Source organism: Acomys minous, assembly GCF_964271855.1.
Source record: "Acomys minous genome assembly, chromosome: 16".
Taxonomy (NCBI): Eukaryota; Metazoa; Chordata; class Mammalia; order Rodentia; family Muridae; genus Acomys; species Acomys minous.
Window position 1 is genome coordinate 67281529 of NC_140498.1, and position 23904 is coordinate 67305432.

The 23904-nt window shown below is 48.9% G+C and overlaps 1 protein-coding gene and 1 pseudogene across 3 annotated transcripts in view; one reads left to right on the plus strand and one right to left on the minus strand.

Annotated features, from left to right (window-relative positions):
• Nucleotides 1–23904, minus strand: part of SDK1 (sidekick cell adhesion molecule 1) — a 955689-nt gene that overhangs the window by 349039 nt on the left and 582746 nt on the right. The window lies entirely within an intron of this gene.
• On the plus strand, nt 14880–15329 carry LOC311587290 (protein mago nashi homolog; annotated as a pseudogene). Its single transcript has one exon. The product of its transcript is annotated as a protein mago nashi homolog (transcript).

A 23904-nucleotide genomic window follows, 5' to 3' on the forward strand; every position in this document is an offset into this window, starting at 1 on the left:
GACCTCCCTCGGGGCCTGTTGTCAGCTTCACCGATGTAAGTGCCTTAGGACACAGGTGTGAGGATGGCTTCACTGGTAAAGCGCTCGCCTTACAAGTGTGAGGGCTTGAGGTCGATCCCCATTATCTCCATAAAAACCCAGGTGTGGGGCTTGTAATACTAGTGCTGGGGGTAGCAGGTGAGAACAAGAGAATCTCTGGGCCTTCCTGGCTAACGAGCCTAGCCAACTGGCAAGGCCCAGGCACACTGTTTTGTAGTTTTGTTTTGTTTTTTGTTTTTTGCTCTTGTCACCGTCTCAAAACAAAACAAAACACCCAAACCAAAATAAAAGTAGATGGTACCTGAGAAATGACCTCTAAGGTCATATACACACATGCATGCACATATGCACCCTCCACACTTGCACATACACACATTTACACGTGCCAGACACCCACACACCTGTCCATATGTAGGCAAAATACTTTCTGAAAGAAGCAATGGACATACACACACACACACACACACACACACACACACACACACACACACACTATTATAGATTCTGCTAAATTCTATTCTCTTATCAAAGACCCAGCTATTTGGATGATCTTGGGGGCATTAGATATGACTTTCAGTGCATCCTTATCAGACTTAAGGCAGCCAAGAGCTGCTAGTGGGTTTTTGAGGCCTCAAGGTCCCAGAGGGTTTAAAGGACCAGGGGTGCGAATCCAGATGAACTCTGAAGTCATATCGAGGCATCTCATTAAAACATTAACAGTCAGAATCAGTGTGCCGGTGCCAGATCCTTTTTAATAGAAAATGAAATTCCACAGTTCCTTGTAACATTCTTAGGATTTTCAAAATTGCTCCTGAATATATTTTGGGGTTAGAGGGGGGGAAAAAAGAGAAAATAACTACAGTGGGTGTAGGTTCTATGCAAAGTGAGGAGAGAGCCAGATGTGGAAACCTTGTCTCTCTGTGTGCACAGACCTCTAACAGCAGGCCCCTTCTTCCTCCCAGGATCCCTTGCACCTCCGCCCAGTGTAGAAATGAGTTCTTCTCCACAAATACTGCAAGCATTTGGATACTGTAAGTATCCAAACAGATCTGCACACTAAAAAAAAAAAAAATCCTAAGGTCCTATTTCTGCACTTGATCAAAGTTGTTTCTAGAGCCGGGCGTGGTGGCGCACACCTTTAATCCCAGCTCTGGGAAGGCAGAGGCAGGCGGATCGCTGTAAGTTTGAGGCCAGCTTGAACTACAAAGTGAGTCCAGGACAGCCAAGGCTAACACGGAGAGACCTTGTGATGACATACTGGACAAAACACCACTATCTACAAACTGCATGCCTCACTCAGATCATGAATGCCCTAGCCTCGCCGTTCCTTAAGACACCTTCTCTTTGGGTCCCTAAATGCTTTGTAAACCCACCCCACACAACCAAGCAAATAGCATGACTACCCACTGGTGGGGTGCAGTCCGTGTCCTGATTGGCCCTTCATAAAAGGGGACTTTTTTGGGGGGACTAGGGAGATGACTAATGCAGTGAAGGGCTCGCTGTGCAATCATGGGGACCTGAGTCCAATCCCCAGAACTCATATGAAAAACAAAACAAAACAAAAAGACAGAAAACACTGGGGTTGGCATCATGCACTGGGGAGGCAGAGTCAGGAGGATCCCTGAGCCTCACTTGACAGCCAATCAGTGAGCTCCAGATTCAGTGAGGGACCCTCCTAACATAAACTGCTGGCTTCCACGCATGTGCACGCTCACCTGCATGTGCGCTTATCTCCGACACGAAAGAAATACATATTAACTAACCCTTTCCAATTCCATCCCAGATGCCTGGGCCGATACATCGGGATGGAGCAAGACCCAGAAAATAATGCCAGTTTAGGCGGTGACTCATTGTGGCTTGCTACTATGGGTTGTTTGTGACATACACAGCCTGACCAGCTCTACAACTTGAATCTGTTGACTTTCCACATGCGTCCCATGGCAGGCAGGCAGGCAAGCCGGGCAGGAGACACGGAATCTTTCACTCTCTATAAAAGAAGAGGAAACCCAGTCTTACTTGTGAGTCTCCTTTGGTTGAGTCTTTGCGACAGCATCTTTGATGCTAAGGTGACAAGGGCTATGAGCGGGCTAGGCTCTGTCTGTGAGTCAATGCCCACAGAGAACAGAATTGTAAATACCGATTTGCAGGCCTCGGGTAGGCAGATCCCACCTCGGTTGCTGGGGAGAGAGGATTATTCAAATAAACATTCAAATGCAGTTTTAGTTGCTTAGGTTTTGAAACAGCTGTGAGAACAACTGCTGGCTTCCATCCCATGATGGTATTCCATGCAGATGAGATTTATCCCCAAATATGACTTGGCTGGGGTGGGGGGTGGGGGATGGGGAGGGGGGGAAGATGTTATAGCTAATGTGATGCGTGAAACGGAACACATTCCTCTTGCCCGAAGAGTAGCCGGCATCAGAGGGACGTGACAAGGCACCTTTTTGTTTTGTTTTTTTGTTTTGTTTTGTTAAATAGCCAAACAAATGCCTGCTATTAGAAATAGCAGTCTTGGCTCAGGGCATTTCTGAGGAATTAATGAGCAACTGACATTTGCAGCCCTAAGGCAAGATTCCTGCAGCCTTTTAGAAAACCCCAGGAAAGCCCCAGGCAGCCTTGATCATGATTGCTTAATTATTATTGTGCCGCTCGTGGGAAGGCAGTTCTGGTGTTGCTAATATCCACCGGTCCCTCTCCACCCTTGCCAGGCACAGGGGAGCCCACACATCTAAGCTTCTTTGTAATGAGCCCAGGGAGCGGATTTGGCTACTGAAATGGAAATCGCGAGGGTGCTAGCATTTCCGGCCTGAGTGCGTGCAAAAGCCAAGCAGGAGTGTGTCATTTTCAGGGTTTCTATAGTGACTGAAACAGGTGCCCAGGAGCATGGTCAAGGAGCATAGATCCGGGCTGGAGACATGGCTTGGTGGTGGTTAAGACAGCTTGCTGCTTGCTCCTGCAGAGGACCTGGGTTCTGTTGGCAGCACCTGCGGTCAGTAGCTCACTACCATCTGTAACTCCATCTCTAGGAGATCCAGTGTCCTCCTCTGGCATCTGAGGGCACTGCACTTACAAGCACACCCCCACAGATATAGACAGGAACATACATACATACATACATACATACATACATACATACATACATACACACATACATTATATATACATATATATTAAAAATCAACAAGCTGGGTGATGATGGCGCATGCTTTTAATCCCAGCACTTGGGAGGCAGAGGCAAGTGGATTTCTGAGTTCCAGGCCAAACCAAACCAATCAACCAGCCAACCAAACAACCAACCAAATAAATCATCATCATTAACAACAAAAATCATGAATTCCTCATTTGGGCCGGCTGGCCCATAGTAGAATGAAAGTTTAGCATTTCTGCCTCTGTTTTGTGCCTGTCTTTTTTCTTTTTCTTTTTCTTTTTTTTAATGACAGAGATGAATCCTTAACTGTCCTTCACCTCTCTATTTGAGAACACAAGCCCTCAGAGAACCAGGCCCTTAGCAGATAGAGTTGCACAAACAAGGCGAGATCGCACCTGCCACACCCAGCCCATGCCTCCCAGGGCTTGTGTGTGGTGGCACCCTGACCACTGCCACACTACATTAACCCAGTCCCACTCCATTACCCAGAGAAACAGTGACCCTGTCACAGAGCATCATGCATGCCCTGCTCCCTCACCTGCCACTTAGCTCAGGTCACTGATTAACTAAGCCTACCTCCTCCTGGTGCAAGTTGGTCCCTTGTGTTTCAGACATTAAAAGTAGACCCCTTGCTTATCTGGCTCCTTCAAGACCCCTGCTATTCTACCTGAAGGCTGATTCACGTCGCTGCCCCGTCTAGTCTTCCTCTCTCCTCTCCTCTCCCTAACATAACGCTTTGCTGCTGCTTCTTCTTCTTCTTCTTCTTCTTCTTCTTCTTCTTCTTCTTCTTCTTCTTCTTCTTCTTCTTCTTCTTCTTTTTTGGTGTTTTGAGACAGGGTTTCTCTGTGTAGCCTTGGCTGTCCTGAACTCACTTTGTAGACCCGGCTGGCCTCGAACTCACAGTGATCCGCCTGCCTCTGCCTCCCGAGTGCTGGGATTAAAGGTGTGCGCCATCATGCCTGGCAACGCTTTGCTTCTTGATCACCTTTGATACTTGGAAAAGCAAAACCTTGCACGACAGAACAAAGTAACCTCCCTCCACCCACAACCAGACAAGGACAATCGTCCTGGATGGTCAGGCTGTACCCGGAGCAGGAGCAATGACCTTTTGAGGACCAGCTTGTCCCTTCATGAGGATGAGTGTTCTGCACCACCTTGAAGAACCGTGACTGAGACCCTTCTCTGTAGATTCCACTGTGGCCAGGACTGCTTAACCATGTACGTGTCTCCTCCCCACCCCACTGCACTTCTTCCACTTTAACCTAAAGCTCATGCCAGAACTCTGATGATGGACTTGGGTGTGGGGTGTGGCCACTGGACCTCTATTTCTGTTCTTCACTGGGCCACATTGAATGAACCCCTCTCTCTGCTTCCCAACATTTCTTGTCTCTAATTGGCTGGTGGCTAGGGGTGGCCCAGTACAACCAATGGGGGAGGCTGGAGCCCGGTGAGGTCAAGACTGAAAGCCACAGGTTCAAAGAACCTGCATCCTAGGTCATCACATGAGCCTGCAGTGGACTCTGTCAAACTACTGAGGCTGTGAAACTGTGTGTGCTAGCAGCATGCCTGACCTGTCTGTCATCACTCGGCACATGCACCTCTCCATCCCTCAGTGTGCCCTACCTGTCCATCACATAGTATGCCCTGACTCCCCATCTCCATCCCTCAGTGTGCCCTACCTGTCCATCACATAGTATGCCCTGACTCCCCATCTCCCAGCATGCCCCACCTGTCCATCATTCAGCATTTCCATCTCTCCATCACTCGGTGCACCCTGGCTCCCCATCGCTCAGCATCCAGCATAAAACCACAAAATGGCCTAACAGTAACTTCCGAGTCCTCTGCAGCACACCCTGCATGGTACCCGTGGGTAACTTTCTCCTGGTCAGCATCTGACCCTTCTTGCCTCACAGCTTTCTCTGGTGGCTCTGCCCTCACCCACACTGGCAAGATATACTAGAGAATTAGAAGACCGTCCCCTGCATCCCTGCACACACACACACACACACACACACACACACACACACACACACACACGACGAGGGCTAACCATGTACGTGTCTCACACCGGCTCCATGGCCAAAGAAGGGCCGAGCTGTCTTTCTTCCCAGCACTACCACACGCTAGGTCACATGTCCCTGATGCCACAGCTTCTCTTCCTAAATAACCCCCTGCACAGGATGGTTAGGAGGAGCAACTGGGCAAGTTTGGAGCAAACAGCAATGCACATGCTTCGGTCTGTTTCCAGAACCCCCTTGGTAAGTGTTAGGTCTGTCCTTCTGTCGTTACAGTGCTGTTCGTGGTGAGCAGGAGGCAAACAGGCACGGGGAGGCTTCCGTGGAGTGTCCCACTAACACAGAGTGACACTGTGGAGCTGTGGAGACCAAAGCAGGGCATTCTATTCCATTTGCTGGAAGACCTGACTGTTAGATACAGTTGTTCCCCAGCCAGAGATAGCAAGGCACACAGGGGTCACCGGCCCCCGGAGAGCCACAGAGGCCCGAGGTGGAGGCCGAATTCACAATATGCTGGTGTCCCGAAGATTAGGCGTGAGTGCAACGGCCAGTCACAAACATGCGGGTGCAGATGGTGTGTCCTGCCTTCCCTGCAAAGTGGGACTGCAGCTCCTCTAAGAAATGGAGTTAATATCTCCCGTGGCTTAAGGCTGGCGAGAAGTTAAAAAGAGGCAAATGCCAAGTGCCCGGCACACAGAAATGCTCAATAAACAACAGGATGATAAGCAAGGAAGGATTTTAGTGGATCCTGTACAAATGCCAGGGACGCCTTTCAAGTGTCACGCACAGAATCAGATATAAGAGGCCCTCAGGTGTACGCCAGCCTCAAGGACATGGATATGCACAGTCCACACAGTCACCACAGGAGTGGGGTTTTTTTTTTTGAAGTGCTGTGAAAATAATCTACTGTGCAAGTGCTCTACCATTGAGCCACACCCCAGCCCCTCACTGGGGGATTCTAGGCAGGGGCTCTACCACTGAGCCACACCCCAGCCCCTCACTGGGGGATTCTAGGCAGGTGCTCTACCACTGAGCCATACCCCAGCCCCTCACTGGGGGATTCTAGGCAGCTGCTCTACCACTGAGCCACACCCCAGCCTCTCACTGGGGATTCTAGGAAGGTGCTCTACCACTGAGCCACACCCCAGCCCCTCACTGGAGGAATCTAGGCAGGTGAACTACCACTGAGCCACACCCCAGCCCCTCACTGGGGGATTCTAGGCAGCTGCTCTACCACTGAGCCACACCCCAGCCCCTCCCTGGGGGATTCTAGGCAGGTGCTCTACCACTGAGCCACACCCCAGCCCCTCACTGGGGGATTCTAGGCAGGGGCTTTACCACTGAGCCACACCCCAGCCCCTCACTGGAGGAATCTAGGCAGGTGAACTACCACTGAGCCACACCCCAGCCCCTCACTGGGGGATTCTAGGCAGCTGCTCTACCACTGAGCCACACCCCAGCCCCTCACTGGGGGATTCTAGGCAGGTGCTCTACCACTGAGCCACACCCCAGCCCCTCACTGGGGGATTCTAGGCAGGGGCTTTACCACTGAGCCACACCCCAGCCCCTCACTGGGGGATTCTAGGCAGGTGCTCTACCACTGAGCCACACCCCAGCCCCTCATTGGGGGATTCTAGGCAGGTGGTCTACCACTGAGCCACACCCCAGCCCCTCATTAGAGGATTGCTAGGCAAGTGTTCTGTCACTAAATTACATCTCCAGTCTTAGTTGCAGGATTCTTGATGCTATGTGGAAGTTTTAGTGTATCAGAAAAGGCAGAACAGTTAAAGTTCAGTCTTTCGCAGAACAGTGATGAAGTCCAGAGGCAGGCAGTGGGAAGGGTGCAGGGGGTTAGGCTGTACTCATCAGGCAGCAGAAAGGAATTTGCAGGTATACAGAGGGTATGTGGCAGAACAAGGCTCCAGTGCACATGCACGTGCCCATCATGCATAGACATATGCATGCACATAGATGATCATACAAACACACATGCACTGCAAGATACATGCATGCAAACACATGTATGTACAATGACGCATGCATGACTCCCTATATGGGACCCAGGTGTACAAAGGAGCTTTCTCTTCCAGGGCTTTTCACCAGTGAGCTTTCTCTAGAGTGAGTCTAGTCTTATCAGTTCAACTGCAGCAGAGCAAAAGACTCTAAGAAAATTCTTTAAGTTTTAAGAAGTTTTCTTTCCCCTCCCTGTAAGAAACCTTGGGTGGAACATCAACTTGAAAGGAGGTGACCAGCTCAGGGAGGGCATGTTGAAACATGTTTGCCTGTGACTCTCTGCTTTGCCCCGTGAGGCCCCCAGGCATCTGCCCAGCGATCCCTGGTCACCATGGAGGACACTGGAAGGGTCTCCCTGGCTTCAGACCCCATGCCAGACACTCACCGAGGCTACCCTCCCTGTGTTTGGTTTTCTTATGGGGACCGCATCTACATGGCCCCTCGGGTGATCCGTGAGGAAATGCTATGTTCCTGTAACCACAGCGCAGGGGAGAGAAGCCAGAACCACGTCTCCCGTCTCCAGTGTGCATGATTAAACGGCTTTCTAGATCGGTGCAGCCTAGTGACTCCGAGGAAGCGGAGAAAGCCGAAACCACAGGGTTCTTTCTTCTTTTTAATTCAATTTCACCCATTTTAAACTGCTCAAACAAACAGCTACAAAGTGGTTTTCAGAGGGGGCCTTGCCAAGTCTGTTTTCATTTAAGAAGAAAGAAAGAAAAAGAAGAAACACGGTTCGTTTGTAAATAGTGATGCGAGTGGTCCGTAAGTCCTTCAAACAGGCTTGCGCATGCACACAGGCGGAGCAGCCCCCACCTGGTATTTACAGTCTAGACTGTCCATGTGCTCCTTTCCCATGGATGGTGCAAGGGTAAATTTCATCCCAGGCCGGGTCAGGTCATCTTAATTCAAAATGACTGCAATCCAAACGGGTTGTGTTTGCTGAATCCAAGCATGAATTCTATGGAGAAGGGGTCAGAGTGAGGGTAGTCTGGAAGGAAAAGAAGCAAGAGGTTCTTGGCGGGGGTGGGGGTGGGGGTGGGGATGTCCTCCTTAAGCTGGCATTGACCTTCAACCTATCCTGAGGTCACCCTGTCAATAGCATCCCATCAGTGGAGGGGCTTCTAATGTGGCCTTTCAATGCCTCAACCGTGGCATGCCTCAACAGAAAGGCCCTAAACTTCCTCGGCTTACCACGGAGCTGTGCTTTAGAGGAGAAAAAAAATTAGCATTTGTTTCAGGATTCTACACATGAGACCCACACAGGGAGAGGGCTCCTGTCACATGTTCGTGCCTCAGGGAGTCACTGTGAGATCCTGTGTGCCTCAGTAGAGGTTTCCCCCTCATTTTGTTGTCTGGTGGGAAGCCAGCTATGTCCAGTCATTCTAAGACTCTCTGCGGTTGATTTATTTATTATTTATCCTGAGACGGGTCTCCTGCGGTCCAAGGCTGGCTGAGGATGGCTTGTGAGCTTGCTAGGATCTCGGCCACGCATCACCACACTCAGTTTTATTCAGTGCTGAGATGGAACCCAAGGCGTCGGGAATGCTAGGTAAGAACTCAAGCCCCTGGGCAGATGTGAGGCAAGCACTCTGGGCCTCCTTTCCCTGACGGTTCTTTGGGACAGTGTCTGTGCTACCTAAATCCACGAAGGCTGCCTAAGAAGATCTTCCTTCATGGCTGGGGTGTCCATCCCAGCAGTGGGCAGAGAACCCTCAGCAGCTCTGCCAGCTTGCTGCGTCCTTCTATAGAGGCCATGTTAGGGCTGTCACCGTGACCCCTGGGATGCGCTTTGATGGGGGAACTGCCAAGTAAGAGAGGAAGGATGACAGGAGCAGTGAGCCCTTCCTGATTACGTTCCAGTGCTCTGGGGCTGAAAGCCTCTTTTGTTTTTTCTATCTGTCTGTGTGTTCTTAAAAACAGAAACAAACCAAGAAAAAAGAAAAAAAGAAAAAAAAAGGAAGCAAAGAAGAAAGAAAGAAGCTGCAGCAGGGGCATTGTCATAAATTGTCACCACATGGCCTCATATCATCGCAGTTGTATTCTGATGTTGGCAGCTCTCCAAAAAAGGTGTCGGAGTTCACACAGGGGCCACATTGCCTCAGCTGCAGCGCTGCCCCTCCAAGCTGTGTTGTCCAACTGCTAATCAGAGGGCCACCCCCGCTGATCCTTGGCCGGCTACTGAAGCTCACCCCTGAGTTTTGCCGTCACTGATGGCTGTGAGGGGACAGTCTGCAGACTCCAACAGTTGTTGGGAATTTGTCTGCACTGTGGCAAATGTTTTAAGATCATTTCTCCCTGAGATTGGGGTTCACTAGTCTGTTCTGAGTAGTCTGGGGCAGTTGGTTCCCATGGGCTCTCCTGGTGACATCCTTTCCATTAGAGAACTTGGAGGCGGTGACCTTGGCCTCACGATTAAGTCAGCATTATTTTTCTTGATTACCAGCAGCAGAAAAGAAGGGAAATTATAAAGCCATTGAGAGGATTAATACAGCCTTGATATCTCTCTCTCTCTCTCTCTCTCTCTCTCTCTCTCTCTCTCTCTCTCTCTCTCTTGCTCTTTATCTCAAGTGATTAAAATTCTGCAGGAAAAAAAAATGGCCATGTAGCATACGCTGGCTGCCACAGACAGATACGGTATCAGCTCAGCGCATCAGCTCACGGTGACAGCCGCGCAGAGGTTAATTATGCATGCTGTATATAGTTTTAATCACTTTAATCAGAGTGCCTTTCTGCTACAGTCCAGGCTATAACTTCTCTTCAAGCAGAGGAAGCACTTGAGGCATGTCAGTGTTTATACAGGGGAAGAAAAGGGGGAAAATGGTACATTAACCACAGAAGGGAAGGTAAAGCGGAAAGCTATTGACTGAGCAACACGATTAAAACCCCCTGTCCATCCCAGACACTAAAGGAATGGCTAAGTGAGGCTGAGGGTGGGGGCAGCAGAGCTGCTGGCCGCCTGCCACCAGTGCAGAACGGGAACGTCCTCTAAAAGGGTTAGGAGCAACCTGGAGCTGGGTAAAGGGTGCGAGGCCCAGGGGTCAGATGCTGTGGCCTCTGCCCCCGGAGTCCCGAGGTTGGAGTTAGGGAGGTGGCTCAGTCAGTAATAATGACTGTTTCACAAGCATGAGGACCTGAGTTCAAATCTCTAACATCTGTGTAAAACGCTGGGCATGGCTGCACATGCCTGTGACCCCGGCCTCTGGTGGGAGATAGAGAACTGTGACCAGGAGGTCCCCAGACAGACAGCCTGGTTGACATCCTGAGCTTCAAGTTCAGTGATAGGCCTTGTCTCAAGGGATCGGGAGACAGATGGAGGGAGACACATGCTGTCCTCCTCTCAGCTCTGCATGCATGGCGATAGGCCTGTGTACCCACACACTCATGTACACACACCAGAGATGTATCTCACACACACACACACACACACACACACACACACACACACACACACAGGCATGTGTACCCACACACTCATGTACACACACCAGAGATGCATCTCTCTCTCTCTCACACACACACACACACACACACACACACACACACACACACACACAGGCATGTGTACCCACACACTCATGTACACACACCAGAGATGCATCTCTCTCTCTCTCACACACACACACACACACACACACACACACACACACACACATACACACGTCAAGTGGAAGAACAACTGAGGAAGCCACCTAATGTTGACTTCTGGCCTCCACATGCATACATGTATGTGCACATGCACACACGTAGTCCTGAGACAGTGGCATGTTGTGACCTGGCTGGCTAAGTGTCTGTTCTAGTTCACTTTCTGTGATAAACACCAAGACAAAACCACAACAACAACTTGGGAGGAAAGGATTTATTTATTTCATCTTATGGGCTTCCTTGAAGGAGGGCAGGGCAGGAACTCCAGCACGGCAGGAAGCGGACACAGAAGCCGTGGAGGAGTGCCGCTTGCTGCCTTGCTTGCTTTCTTCCATGGCGCGCAATTCAGCCACCTTTCTTAGCCAGCCCAGGCCTAGGGAATGGTACTACCCACAGTGGGCTGGACCTCCCTCATCAATGTGCAATCCCCCACAGACATGTTCACGGGCCAATCAGATGGAGGTAAGACCTCAGTTGAGGTCCCTTCTTCCTAGGTGTGTTGAAAACTAAGATCAGCCACCACTCTGTGGCACCAAACAATGCTGTGAAGGGACTTCCAGTTCCTTACAGGCTCTCCTCCCGCCCCTCTCCCCCATGCCCAGTTTCACCTTCTCCTCCGGTAGTAGCCAAAAACTGCTGGGTTTGTGTTAAACACTGGCTTGTGTCGGGTGTTCAAACTGACTTACACAAACTCTTGCTTTACTCTTCAGTAATGAGTTCTCCATCACACATTTTCACAAGTCGTCCTGGTTTGCCACCACAGTTCCTGGTTTAGCTTCAAAGGATAAGATGGTCGAATGATTGTCACACTGTTGTAAGTAACTATGTCCAGAGATTTCTCAGCTTAGAATGGGGTTACAACAGCCCTCTAAATCCAGTGCACATCACATACAGGACTGTGGCTATGAAGCACCAGCTGTTTTACTCCTCGGTCGTGTGTCTGATTGGGAGCCATGACAAACTACTGCTGCACTGCATCATGGGAGGACGGGATCACACGCTGGCGTCCTGGCTCATATTGTCACCCGCTTGACAGGACCGAGCATCACCTAAGAGGCAAGCCTCAGAGAATGTCTGAGAGGGATATTTTTAGATTGTGTTAACTGAGGAGGGAAGAGCTACCCTAAGTGTGGGCAGCGTCATCCCCTAGGCTGGGGTCCTGGACTGCATACACAGGAGAAAGCGAGCTGAGCACCAACATCCCACCTCTCTCTGCTTCCTGACTGCGGATGCAATGTGGCCAGCTGCCTCATGCTCCTGCTGCCATGACTCCCCCACCATGATGGACTGTGCACCCCTGAAGCATGAGCCAAATAAATCGTTTTTTTTTTCCTTAAGTTGCTTAGAATGGGTATTTTGTCACACCAATGAGAACAGTAATGAATCTGGGGAAAGATCCAGATTCCATATTCAAAGTGTAATGCTGAATGCCATATGCTTTTGTGCCACAGTAAGACTGGAAAATCAGGAGTCAAACCATTGTAAATGACATTGCAAGTCAGCATCTGCCCACATGTTTACATGTACACACATATACATGTATATATGTGTATGCATATGTTATATATAAATATATATAATTATATACATATAGTTGCAGTCATCCACAGTGGGAAATCTAAATGAGCACTTTTGATTTTGACCCATGTAGTGACAACACAGGCCTTTACTGAGGAAGGATAATTCCCTCCACTGAGATTTTTAGACTTTTCTATATGCGTGCTGTACTTTCACATAACAAAATTTAAATGTCACAGGGTAGCCCTGATGTTAGGAGAAAAATACCAGCATTTCCTATAGGAATAAAAAAGGTGACTACTTCAATATAGGAAGATGGAATGGAGGAAAGGATGCAGAGGGAAGTCCTCCAGGCCCCGGAACGGCTCACTCTGCCTGTCTGCAGAGAGGGGACAGTCCCACACAGGCTCAGGGGTCCCACCGCAGCCCTGATACACAGGGTCTTCACATCCATGAAGAAAGGACTTAGTGCATAGCTAAATGTTTTTGTGTATTGTTAGAAAACAGACAAGCATTTTCAATATGAAGAACATTGATACAAACTATCTGCCTGGAGGGGAGAAATACTCCTATTTATCAAAGGATTTAGGAATGTTTAAGTGTGGGGCTGGAGTTAAGAACACTTTTTCTTCTTACAGAGGACCTGGGTTCAGTTCCCAGTATTTTACAACCATGCAGAACTCCCATCTCAAGAGGGTTCAGTGGCCTCTTCTGGCCCCTCTGGGCACTGCATGCACACAATCCACTTACATGCAGGCCAAATACTCATACACACGAAATTGAAAACAAACAAACAAACAAACAAACATGTCATTAGACTATGCAGCTATGGTAGAATATCTGACATAGGCAAAGGAGGAAAGGTTTACTTTCGTCCATGCTCTCTGAGGTTTTAGCGTGTAGTGGGTGGGTTCTGGTTCTGGCTGTAGGGTGACACAAAGCGTACTATACAGTCGTGGCTATGGTGGAGTGTAGCTGCTGACTTTACGGCAGCTAGGAGGCAGAGATGAGCAACAGGGATAAGACACACCCTCCTTAGACTCCACCCCCCGCCCCGCCCAGAGACCCACTTCCTCCAACCACGTCCCTCCTTCCACAGTCCCGACACCTCCTAGTAGCCCAGTCAACTGCTGAGTATGTCCCTGCGCAAAAGCATTTGATCATGCCCGTGGCCTCCTGATCTAATTCCTGCTGGAGACATCCTCATCGTCACACCCAGAGATGTGCTTTAGGAATCTTGTAGCCAGCTCACCACGTGCTCAAGTAGAGGTCAGTGAGATGGCTCAGTGGATAAAAGCGCCCACCACCGCATGAACCTGACAAGACCTAAGTTAAAAAAAAAAACCGAGAGGTGGGTGTACACATCTGTAACCCCAGCACCCTATGGCGGAGTGGGAGGCAGAGACAGCAGGAGGACCACCTGGGAGCTCCTAGGCCAGCTAACCTAACAACAACACCAAGAGAGACCCCGTCTCAACATGACAAAAGGCAGAACAACTCCCAAGAGTCAGCCCATGATGACTTCATGCTTGTCTGCATCCTCGCCCCACCCACAAAGACACACATATGAAGAAGCAGCCCTGTCACACTCTGCCCTTCTAGTCCTGAAAATTCACTTACAATGTTATACTCTTAAGTAGCCACTGTGCCGGGGTCTGAGTTGATATGGGCAAAGCACAGGAAGAAATCTAAGTGGTGCCGATGGCGGAACTCTTCTGCAAGAGACATGTGGCAACACGTGATGAGGTGTCGCTGACATGGAAACTCACCTGTGCTACCACACTTTGTGCCTAGGGAGCCTCCACGGGCTGCGCATCCTTGTGCACATCTGTACATTCTCCAAAGTTACAATGTGACTGGGTGACAGATGGTGTTCTCAGACTTCCCCTGTAGTCTCTCATTTTTATACTTAAAAAAAAAAAAAAAACCTTGAGAGCCTGCAGTGTACAAAGAATCTCTGTGCTGATCTTCAGCCTGTTCCTTGTGTGGTGAAACCAAGGTTCGGAGTGGCTGGTGACCTACACAGACAGTGTCAGTAAAAGGTGTGAAGTTGGGACATTATGGGTCAGGGTGGCATAAGGCTAGGGGATCTCCATCAGGCCAGGCCAGTTTCTGAGTAGTTAGAATTATATTCTGATGGGTTCAGAGGTTTGCTTCTAAACAAAACTTGAATTCATGGCTCCCAAATTCTAAAGCTGAACTTCTGGTAGGGGAGGGGATTTCATGGAGCACCGAGTGGCCTTGAACTCATTGAATAAATGAGGATGGCCTCTGAACTCCTGCCCATCTCCACCTCTTTAGGGTTTATAGGTGTGTGTCACCATGATAGGATTCTGTGATGCTGGGTGTCATAACCAGGGCTCTGGGCATGCTAGGCAAGCATTCTAATGACTGAGCCACATCTCTGCCCTAAAACAGTATCCTGGGCCACCAAACCACTACATCAGTGTAGGGTGCCAACCGTGGCAGTGTGATCTGTTCCTAAAGTTCGGTCTTTGTGAGCCATGGAGAGTGACTTTTGCCTACGTTACTACTACGTGCGTCACAAAGGCAAGTTCAGTCATGAGTTCTTGGAGTCTGAGCTCCGACCTGATGGAAAATTGTGATATGCCAACAACGGCAATTACAAAAATGATGACATGATCAGGAAAGAGGCTTATTACGTAAATGTGTGCTGGAAGAGTTAAAGAGAAGTATCGATGACAGGGAAACCACCAAAGAAGATGACGCTCTGTGGCCCCCTCCTGACTGAGTAAGCCGGCAGGAGCTTGGAATCGTCATTGGAGATGAACGCATTTCTTCTACAACATCAAAAATTGCTTCCCTATTGATGTATTGATGTCAGCCAGTCCAAGGACCCAGAAGGCTTGCCAGTGTTTTATTATCTTGTCCAGGACCTCAAGTGTTTAGTCTCCAGTCTTATTGGAGTACACTTAAAGATTAAACCAATCTAGATTAGATGTTGTGGGCGCAGGGGGGTGGGGTGGGAGATTTTAGTTACCGTAATTAGGATTTTTTTCTCTATATTGGGGCAATTTTTATAAACAATAAATGATGGTCTTTAATAAATGTGTGAAAAAAAGCAGTATCCTTTAACTGTACCTTTTTACCAGTGACAATTCAATTTGTCCCTGGATCTAAAAAAACTTCCAGGTTCACGGGAAAAGGAGGTAGGAGGAGCAAGAGGGAACAAGGTCATTTACTGCAGCAAACGCCTTTCCCTTAATATAGGAACATGTGATTTACAGGACCATCCTCATTGATAAAGAAATTGGGAACACTTGCCTAGAGATGCCAAAGGGCTCCAGCTGAGTTATCACGCCCCTTCAGCTTTATAAACAGTATAGGGAATTAATTACCCCACCTCTCCCTCCAGAGTCTGTCACTGGCCGTTGAGGATCTACTAGTGCAAGTCAATACCTCTTTTGGGATCTTTTGTGTATGGAGGAGTATGTGAGCATATAGTGTATTGAAACGTGTGTGTGTGTGTGTGTGTGTGTGTGTGTGTGTGTGTGTGTGTGTGTGTGTTTCGTGTATGTCTGCGTGCATACGCAGAGGCCAGAGGAGGACATCAGCGTCCCACTCTATCGCTCTCACCTTATTCTCCTGAGACAGGGTCGCTCACTGAACCTGGAGCTCGGCTGTTGGCCAGCAACCCCTGGCGACCCTTCTGTTTCTCCTCCACACAGTGCCGGGTTCGCAGGTGCGCCCAAGCATGCCAGCGCTTTACATGGGTTGTAGGGATTCGAACTCGGGCCCTCATAATTGTGTAGCAAGTGCTCTTGATCCACCGAGCCATCTCTCAGGCCCATGTTCAGTATCGTTAAAGTCTAAGCATCTAAAGGACGTTAGGAGCTCTCAACGGCCTCTGATTCCACATTTTAGAATTATAAAAATAACAACCAGAGTAAAAGGACTTCCTGGAGCTGTTTCCTTTAAAAGCATTCTATTCATTTGGAGCATATTAGTGCTGGTATGGGGGTTTTAATATTGGATTCTTCTTGGTTTTGTCCCTATTGTGGAGCGACAGTGTCTTTCACAGCCAGAGTTCTGGATCCTCAAAGGCAAATCTAAGGGCTGTGGCAATGGCTCAGAGGGCAGAGGCGCCTGCTGCAAGCCTCAGAGCCTGAGTTAGTTCCCAGGGACCCATGTAAGCTGTCCTTTGGCCAGGTGCTCCCCAACCTCCCCTCAGAATGAATGAATGAATGAATGAATGAATGAATGAGCAATTTTTAAAATAAGCAGGAATCAAACACCAGATACTGAAATTTTGGGGTTATTTGCGGGGGGAGGGCTGGAGGACAGCGTCATGAGTAAAATGCTTGTTTCACAAGCCCTCAGATCTGCAGAACTCACATAGAATACGGGCACAGATGTGCATGTCTATAACCCCAGTGCTGGGCAACATGTGGCAAACAGGCAGATACTCGGGGGGTGGGGGTCTCACTAGCCAGCCAGTCTAGGGGAATCAGTGAACTGGAGCATCAGTGAGAGAGAGAACTTGTTTCAAAATCAATCAAGCAAACAAGGAACGAGGCAGACACCTGATTTTGACCTCTGGCCTCCACACATCCGTGCATCACACATACGGTCGGACACGCTGCCCGCTGCCCTGCAATTAGCCAAGAGACCACCAAGGCGGGCAATGAGATTGTGTAGGTCCTCATGCCTTAGACCCTGCTACAGAGAACAGCCTGGGGGAGGAGCTGATGCCCAGCAGCTGGCTCAGGAAGGGGCCAGTCAGGCCTGCCAGAGTAGAAGCACTCTTCTGTATGAAGGACTTAGCAGGTTTGAGACCCCTCCTTCCAGTGTGATGGAGTCTCCCGGGCCACTCTGCCTTCATTAACTCCTGGGCCTGAGTAGGAGAGCACTAGTGACTCTGACTTAGGGACTTCTGCCTTCCTCCATGTCTGTCACACCCCTCTTCTAGCTGGTTTCCCCTTCCCCATAACAGGGGAGTTATGGCTGGGGGACTTATGAAAAGTTGAGATGGGGCTCCTTACACGCAGCGTCGGGGGCTCGGGCAATGGAGACTGCGCGATAAGGTCACGGGGAGAGTGTCTAGAGGTTGCTGGCCCGGGAGGTGGGAGCCAGGGGCTTCTATCTGGGCAGGTCCCAGTCTGGCTCAGTCTTGGTTGCCCAGTGTCTGCCTGACCCCAAACATGAGTGTATGCCGTCAGGGTAGGACTTAGGATTTGGTTTGGGTTTTAACAAGTCCTGAGTGTGTACAAGCCAGGACCTGGCTAGGCTCGGGTGGGCAGGGTGCCCACTGGGTCATCCTGGTAGTGATGTACTGAGGACTCCTCCAGTTCTTTTTTTGTTTCCTTGTTTTGTTTTGTTTTTGTTTCTCTGTGTAGCCTTGGCTGTCCTGGACTAACTTTGTAGACCAGGGTGGCCTAGAACTCACAGCGACCTGCCTTCTTCTGCCTTCCGAGTGCTGGGATTAAAGGTGTGCACCACCACCGCCCGGTAGAAAACAGTTCTTAATGTGCAAATTGTGTAGGAAGGGAACGTAAATGTTGTTAATGCTGCCACATCAATGCTTAAAACTAGACGAGCAAGTTGGTTATCTCTAGTCCACTGTGGTTTTGGGGGTTCCTGTGTAGTTAGGAGGAATGGCGGGCATTTCTGCCTTGAATGACTGGAGTGTTGGTTTGTTGCAAAGCAAGATCTGGTTCTAAATACAGGTAGTAAGTAGGTAACTCACTAAAATGACAAACAGGAAGGGAAAGAGGAGGGGCACTCGCTGTATGTTCTCCAGGCCTTTTAGGAAACACGGAGCTGTTCCTTTGGCCACGTACCTGTGACTCTACAAAAAGAGTGGTATTGCAGACATCGAAGGAATGGGCCCTTACCACGGCAGAACCAGAAGAGTCCACAACGTCACCCAGCATGCCATGGGCATCACCGCGAACAAGCAGGTTAAGGGCAAGATTCTCGCCAAGAGAATCAATGTGCGGATTGAGCACATCACGCACTCTGAGAGCAGGGACATCTTCCTGAAGCGCATGAAGGAGAATGGCCAGAAGAAGAAGGAAGCCAAAGAGAAGGGCACCTGGGTTCAGTGATGCGCCAGCCTGTGCCACCCAGAGAAGCACACTCTGTGAGGACTGATGGGGAGGAGCCTGAGCTGCTGGAGGCCGCTCTATATGAATTCATGGCCCAATGTACAAAAGGAAAGAACGGACCTAGACTGTAAAGTGTTCTTCTTAGAGAGGGAAAAAGAAAAAGGAAAAGAGAAGTTGAGATGGAAGCAGAAGAGGAGGCGCCCAGCTTCTTGAGACAAGAGCAGCTGGCTGCAAGAGGGACAGGTAGAGAGAGCCACCTCCAGTGTGTGTCCTCCACCCCTCATGACCAGGCAGCAGCTCTCAAGGAGGGACTGCCTGAGACTAAAGGGACTGGGGAGAGAGATGCCACAGGGAAACAGCAATAACTGAATGCTGTGAACTTTCAAGAGCACCACTCCCGCCATTATGAGAAAAGTTAGGGGTAGACAGCGGGCCAAGGCTGTTCCTTAGATCTCTCGGTGAGTGGAGGGTTGCAAACCTGAAATCTAGAAAAATCTAGATGGAGAAAGCAGTTCTGCATGTCTGGTTGGGATAGACATCTGCCACTCAACAGAGGCCATTAGAGGGTTCAGTTAGAAGCTTCAGTGAGCTGCCAGAGACTGGCTATGGGCCACTGTGAGCATGTGAAACCCCAGGGAGTAGCCTTGAGTGGCCTGGTTAGCATCTCAGGGCCACAGCGTCCTGCAGACCTGGTCCAGAGCAGGTCGGTGGGGATCCTAAGAAGCACCCCCCATACGCCAGCTCCAGGGAAGGCAATCCTTGCAGAATCTCTGCCCAGGGTTTCCCCCACCCATACTACCTCCCTGGAAGAATGAAAATTTGACTGTGTAGAAGGGATAAGGAAGAAACAAAAATGAAACAAGGGCGGGGAGATGTATTGGTCAGTAAGGCCCTGCAAGCTCCCTAGAAGCCACATACAAAGCAGGGTGTGGCAGTGTGCACCTGCATCCCCAGTAATGGGAGATGGGAGGCCGGGATAGGGTGATCCCTGGAAGTTCATATGCCAGGCAGCCAGGTCTACTGGGCAATGTAGAATGCAAGGCCAACCAGAGACCCTGTCTTAGGCTAGTGCAGTAAAATACAGAATAGAAACGAGGCGCACTAAAAAGAGATCAAACTGTCTTCACTCACAATTGGAATTATCTACTACGTAGATGTCTCTAAGAACTATATGAAAACCTTCTAGAACGAATGAATGGGTTTAGCATGAGGGCAGAATACAAGGTCGGGACATGAGATTGACTGTGTTCTTATCTGCCAGCAATGGACTAGCACTTATAATGGCAGAGAGAAAGAGATAGAGAAATTGAGAGAGATGAGAAGTGGTAGATAGACAGACAGACAGACAGACAGTCATACAGACAAGATATAAAAAGAGAGAGGGAAAGGAAAGAAAGGTAATAATTAGGTTTAAAAATATCAAACAAAATAGTATATAATCTCTGATAAAAATTCTAAAATGTTGGTGCTGGGAAGACGGCTCAGTCAGAAAAGTCCATGTTGTACAAGCATGAAGTCCTAAGCATGGATCTCCAGAACCCACATAAAAACTGGGTGCCATGTAGTGCCCTGTAACCCCAGGGCTGGCTCCTCAGAGCTCACTGGCCAGCGTGATGAGCTAAAACAGCAAGCTCCAGCTTCAGTCAGAGACTCGGCCTCAAAAAACAAGGTGGAGAGTGACTTGTGGAGATGCCAGGTGTTGACCTTTGACCTCCACGCCCCCACACACAAATCTAAACTACAGAGAAGTTGAGCCTGAGCTTGTGGCTGAGAATCAGGTGCTCATCAACGTGATCCATGGACTTAGAATGATGTCAATCAAATAAGCTGTGCAGGATACCCGACCGCAACCCACACGAAGTATAAAGCTCACGAGATACAAAGAGATAATGAGTGACTACGACATATTGTGAGGGAAAAGGGACGCATGGCAACCAAATTCCTTGTAGTACCTTGGTGTGGAACTATAAGAGAACAAAACAAAACAAAACAAAACAAAAAACAAACAAAAACCTGTGAGCTGCCATGTTAGCCTGTTAATCTCCTCAATGTATTGTGATTAGACGCAAGGCTAATATTGCTGGACGAAGCGTTTTCAAGGACTCTCTGACTCTGTGACCCTTCTATGTACCTAGAACTGAAAGTATATTTGTAATAAATGTCGAGGGAGATGGCTCAGTCAGTCTATGTGCTGTGAAACCATAAAGACCCTACTTTGGTCACTCAGCACCTACATAACAAGGCCAGGAACAGCAAGACCACAGGATTGTCACCACAGGGTTGTCATCACAGTGACAACAGGTGGCTCCTGGGCTCCCAGGCTCCCAGGTCAGCCAGCCAGTTCACCTGAACTGGTGAGCTCCAGCTTCAGCGAGAAATCCTGTCATCCAGAGGAGGACGCCTGCTGTTGACCTCTGAACTCTGTACGCATGCCCTGACTTCTCCACAGATATAAGAAAGGAAGAAGGAAGGATGGACGGTTGTGACCTTCTGTTAGGGTAAGGAACAACTTCGGACAGGAAGCAGGGACAAGAGCTCATCCTTAAGCTATTACACCTTCCTCTCAGTCCTGCACGCGGTGGCACAGCTACGGTTACTGAGTGCTTCTTTTTGTCCCCGACAGCCCGCCATTGTTCCCTGGCCACTGGCACACAAGGTCAGCTACCTCAGCTTAGAGGAGGCAAAGAGCTATAAAAATAATGAGAAGTGGCAATTACTTGATATATTAGAATGCATTTATAGAACCAGAGAGTTAAGTTTAATACATCAAAACCCCATGGAGACCGTGGCCTCTGGATTATACTATCATTATGGCGTCTTAAAAGCAAACTATTATATGACTCTACATAAACTTTCCCGAGTGCTGACCAAGGCTCTGTGTTAAAGGATAATGCGTCTTTAAATGCCTTGTATTGTTTTCATAATCCACTTTTTATTTTCTTTTGGTTTTTCGAGACAGGGTTTCTCTGTGCAGCCTTGGCTGACCTGGACTCACTTTGTAGACCAGGCTGGCCTCAAACTCACAGAGATCCACCTGCCTCTGCCTCCCGAGTGCTGGGATTACAAGCCTGTGCCACCGCCCCTAGCTTGCTTTATTTATTTATTTTTTTAAGATAGGGTTTCATGTTCCCAAGTGCTGGGATTACACACACGCGTCGCCACATGTGGGCTATCCTATGCTAGGGATGGTCTGCAGGGCTTCATGCACACCAGCCAGACACCGTACCAGCTGAGCCACATCTCCCAGCCCCAGTTCTACTTTTAATGATGCCACGACAGGTCCATTTACCAGAGCCCTTCTTCATGAATTAGATGGATGATCCAAAAATAAATCCATGATATATTTTTTTTAAAGCTTGTAATACTCAGGGAACAATAAATATCAGATGACATTTCTTTCAAATAAAACAATTTAGGCGGCATTTCCATTTGCTACCCCGTGGGAGCGAAAAGGAACCGATATATTATTTGTTAAAGGTTGCAGGCAGTGTGTTAAGTTGGTTTTACATTTAAACGTACACTTTAGCCCCCACCTTTTGCTGGGCAGTGAAGCATTCCCACAGGCAAGTGACTGACTGCCTGAGACAGCTGAGGAGGTCCTTCTCAGGTGTTCACAAAGCCTTAACTTTCTAAAACTTAGAAAAGAGCATGGTGGCTAAAGATGGGGCTTAGGCAGCAGAGCGCCTGCCTGGAGTGCACCACGCCTTGGGGTCCTCCCCGAGCACTCTGTAGACTGGCAGTGGTAATTCACGCCTCTAATCCAGCTTCCTGGAGATGGAGCCGGGAGGATTAGGAGTTCAAGGTCATTTTGGGGAGCTACATAATAAGTTCAAGGGTAGCCTGGGATAGGGGAGATTCTGTCTCAACCCAAAATATCATACGGGCTATTTTTCTCACATTTGAGGGAAACTATAGCTTCTTGTGGCAGCCGAGGGGCCTGGAGTGTGGCAGGCACACCAGGAAGGGGGATGCCAAAGGGAGGGGGGCCTGTGATCAGAGCTGGCAGAGGCTGTAGCATCCCCCCAAAAGACGGTGCTGCTAAAAGTAGCATATAAAAGGACACCCACGGTCCTTTTTGGGTTTGCTCCCTTGATTTCAGTCTTACGGATGCCAAAAGGAATGGTGTGTTGGCTTCTACTATGAAAAGGAGGCACAAGAAGGAAAGAGACAAGAAGAGAAAAGGAAAACAGACAACTTCAGTTCACACTGCTCTGGAGCCAAGTAGAATCTTTCCATAGAATCCTCAAAATTAGCGCGTGTTCCCTGAATGAGAAGTGTCAATCAAGGCCCCGTCTTCCTCCCATACTCCTGCTGTCTAATGCTGTAAAGGAGTGATTTGCATGTTCTCACACAGAGTAATGATGCCATACACACCATTTATTCTGCTCACACTATTAGGCTGCAAAAAGAAGCAAGGAAGATGTTTCTTGTGCAGAAGGCTATGAAGGTGCCCTCCTAGGAAACACCACCACTGTGTGTGTGTGTGTATGTGTGTGTGTGTGTATGTGTGTGTGTGTATGTGTGTATGTGTGTGTGTATGTGTGTGTGTATATGTGTGTATGTGTGTGTGTGTATATGTGTGTGTGTATGTGTGTGTGTATGTGTGTGTGTATGTGTGTGTGTATGTGTGTATGTGTGTGTGTGTGTGTGTGTGTGTGTGTGTGTGTGTGTGATATGCCAACCTCAGGTGTCCCTCCTCCGTTGCTCCCACCCTGTTTCCACCGGCATCCTCTTGTCTCTATCTCCACAGTGCTGAGATTATAAACAGAAATCGCCACATCTGTGTCTCCCCCCCCCCCCCCCCCCGCCCATGGGATCCGAACTCAGGTCCTCACGATTCGTGTGGCATAAACTTTACTCGCTGAGCCATCTCCCCGGTATCCAGGAAGCACTATAAGGGGCAGCCCACAAACCCACCTGCGTGAGAGTCACAGGTAAGCGGTGTGCCTGCAGTTTAAAAACACGACAAAGAAGTGCCAGTTTATAGCAGGGCTCACGTCTGAAGTCAGGAAGGAAGCCTAGAGTGTCTGTCCATGTCATCCCAGCTACTTGTGGAACTGAAGGAGGAGGGTTTTGATTTCAAGGTCTACTTGGACTACATAGAAAGTGATAGGCTAGCCTGGGCAACTTAGTGAGATCCTGTCTCAGAATATTTTAAAGAGGATGGGGCACTGGGGATGGGGATTGGCAGTAGAGCACTTTTCTGGCATGCACAGCCCTGGGTTCAGTCATAAGGACTGAAAATAAATAAATAATAAAATTGTGAAACAACTAGTGAATTCTTGTGGGAGAAAAATCACAGATGAAAGAACTGAGCTTGACCACAGCAGCAGAGATTATGTCACTGGCTTTGGAGATACTCATCTGTTTTATTTCATCTAATAGTAATGCAAATTATGTTTTCAACAAAAATAGCAAAATTAACCAGATGTCACCCAGTCCGTAAAGCCCATCTTGATAA